The sequence below is a fragment of the Gavialis gangeticus genome, unplaced genomic scaffold (genome assembly GCF_001723915.1).
Source record: "Gavialis gangeticus isolate Ggan-Ray unplaced genomic scaffold, GavGan_comp1, whole genome shotgun sequence".
Lineage (NCBI taxonomy): Eukaryota > Metazoa > Chordata > Crocodylia > Gavialidae > Gavialis > Gavialis gangeticus.
Genome location: NW_017729032.1, coordinates 11140967 through 11143777, shown reverse-complemented (window position 1 = coordinate 11143777; position 2811 = coordinate 11140967). Strand labels below are relative to the sequence as shown.

Here is a 2811-nt window from a genome sequence, read left to right as displayed (position 1 = left end):
GTGACACTGTGTGTGTTAAGGCGCAGCAGGGTGACAGCTGCAGGGATGGTAGGCCACAGCAGAGGCTACAGCTACCACCCTGTAGTTCTCACCCCCCTGTGGTGTAACACATAGACATGACATGCGTTTTGCTTTCAAGAATTGGGGGTGCGGTTCCCCCCAAACCCCTGCACCTAGCTTCTTGAAACTTGTCAGGCTTCATGCTCTCATCCAAATCAGACATAAAACAAAGTTATAGATATTTCATTGATTCCCCATTATAGCCAGATCTCTGAGGTGACTCTGAAGCTTCAGAGCCACTTCAGCCGGATCAAAGCAGGAACCCAGTCTGGAGCTCTGGATCAGATCCCTGGCATCTGAAGTGGAGGGATCCTATCTGAAGCCAGATCAAATAGCTTCCTACTTGCACAGGCCTATTGAGCATGTGAATAAGCTCTCTTTGTATACATACATATATACATACATAAAAGTGTGTGTATGCATATATTTGAAAACACTGACTCATGAAATAAGCACAGTATTTCTCTACATACAGCTGCTTGGTCAAGCAATGGCTATATGTAAAAGTCTTGTAAAATATTGTATTTACTCATATATAAGACAAGGTTTTCCCGCCAATCAACATGGGAGGGAGGCCCCTTGTCTTACCATTGCATACAAGGAAACCTCACTAAATGCATTGTCTGTCATTAAACTGCTGCCAAAAGCAGGATGTGCTCAGTAATGGAAACTAATTAAATGCAGCCAATGCTGAGCATGAATATAAAACATATGGCCCATATGGAGCAAATGTACTGATGAGAACCCTTTTTTGTGTGTGTATGTATGTGTGGTCCTTAAACAAATGGGCAATTTCTCCCCCAGGAGGGAATGAGCCTAAAGCTCCTGCAATACCAGGCTGGCACTCAGAGATGCCAGGACAAGCTTTGACACCCTACCCTGGTGCCAAAAATGCTCATTACATACTGAGGGATCCACCACAAGGATTTGCTAGTGCAGTCCACCTGAACAAAATATATTGTAGGGCCCTTTTGTGCTCAGTCACCCTCAGCGCTGACTCTTTTACAGTCATGGTGAGTCACTGAATACATTTTGACTTCCTCTTCACCCCTGCAGCTGAGCTATGTCTTTCTTTCCCATTTCCAATGAGTCCTGTTTTTTAACCAGCCTTAAATGTCTGGTCTGCATCACCAAATGGGGTCCCAAACAGCTTACCAGGCCCTCTCTCAGCCTGTCACATATAATTTGTGTGGTCCCACCCTCCATGAGATGGAGCTGGACCAGCAGGGTTCGATTTATGGGGGAATTCGGGGGGCTGAGCCATCCCCCCCTGTAAGATTTGAAAATCACAACCAGGGGTGGGGGGTTGTCTTGAATTCTGTTTGAGCATTGTGATGGGCGACCCATTTTTTTTGCAGACCCCCCCAAGGGTCAAAGTGTAATTTGAACCCTGTAAACCAGGCTGCTCTGAACGTCATCCATATATAAATTTTTGGAGGAACCCAAGGGGTGAAGGCCTGTTCCTTGCACTGTGGGCAGGTGGACCCCTGCGAGACTCTACAAATGCCTCCAAATGTGAGGATCTTTGTTATACAATTTATGGTGATGGGGGATTATTCAATCTTTTCCCCCTAGTTTGTTCTTTTGAATAGGGACAAGCAAGATTAGGATGCATGTGAACTCCAAGGTCTCTTGTCTCCTGGCTTGGGGCTTGCACGTAAGAAGTCTGCCATGGATGTGGGTGTATGTGAAGCCCCAGGCTGAAGAGTCTGGGAGGTAGGATACTTGCTGGTGGTGGTGCCACACAGATTTGAATGAATGAACTCTCCTCAGTTGAAATTTGGAACTTAATTTGGAATTGATTTGGCCCTGGAAATGAAATTTTATTAAAAAGCAAAAAACGGAAACATAGTTTGTATACAAGCAGATACAGAAATGCTGCTAAAAAGTGTGTTTATGGAATACCTGTGCTAAAACTTGCAGTGGTTTCAAAAGAGATAAGTTGCATCAATTCTGGATAAACTAAATCTATTGGTACCTGTAATTTCCGTATATGCAAATTTCTACAAGTATGGTTATTTCTAAGTCTGTGTTTTCAAAACTGTTTCTCACTTCCATGAGTCTGACAGGGCTGCAAGGGGAAGAAGTTGGGGTGGGGGCAGAGGGCAAGGGGGCTAATAATAAATCTGACCTCCCAGATTTATTTTCCCTGATGTAGCAGTGGTAAGGGGCCAAATTCAAGGCAAACCTCCAATAATTAGATTCCGTACCTGGAAAATTGTAACAAAGTTATAAATCTTCCATGTATACACTTTGATTATGGGGGGTTGTCTTATATTGGAGTAAATGTGGCATTATCTCTATATAGACCTGTTCAACTAGCAGCTTATGGAGCATGAGGAGTTAAGTTGTCCCTGGGCTTCTGCCCAACCACTGCTTTCCCCATTGCTTCAGCTAAAACAGTGGCCCAAGTCTCTAGGCTTCCCTTCTGTCCTCTGACTTTTACTGACTGCCTCTGCTGCAGGATGCCCAATGCAGGCACAAGGTGCAGAAGTGGGCGAGAATATGGAGTGCATGAATGAAGAGGGGCTCATGTGGGGGTGGGGAGGAGTAATGTCCACATTGTGTGTGGCCTGTGGACCTGTGAGTTGCCCTGGTGAAGCCTATGGGTATAACAGCCTATGGGTGTGCCCCATTGATGCAGCCCGCAGGGTGCTTTGGTTCCCAGCCGCTTAGGGGTTGGACAACACTGTTCTATATAAGTCTGGTAGGATCTGTTATACGATTTCTGTAGAAATATTTAAATAGATG

General features: G+C 45.0%; 1 protein-coding gene and 1 long non-coding RNA gene across 5 annotated transcripts in view; one reads left to right on the top strand and one right to left on the bottom strand.

The window, feature by feature from the left end:
* The window catches only part of DLG2 (discs large MAGUK scaffold protein 2), a 2095445-nt gene that overhangs the window by 1158259 nt on the left and 934375 nt on the right, over positions 1–2811 (top strand). The gene's annotated exons all lie outside the window — the stretch shown is intronic.
* The window catches only part of LOC109302568, a 19217-nt gene continuing 18109 nt past the window's right edge, over positions 1704–2811 (bottom strand). Inside the window, exon 3 of the long non-coding RNA XR_002098846.1 lies at positions 1704–1788. This is a non-coding gene — a long non-coding RNA (uncharacterized LOC109302568). The remainder of the gene's footprint in view (positions 1789–2811) is intronic.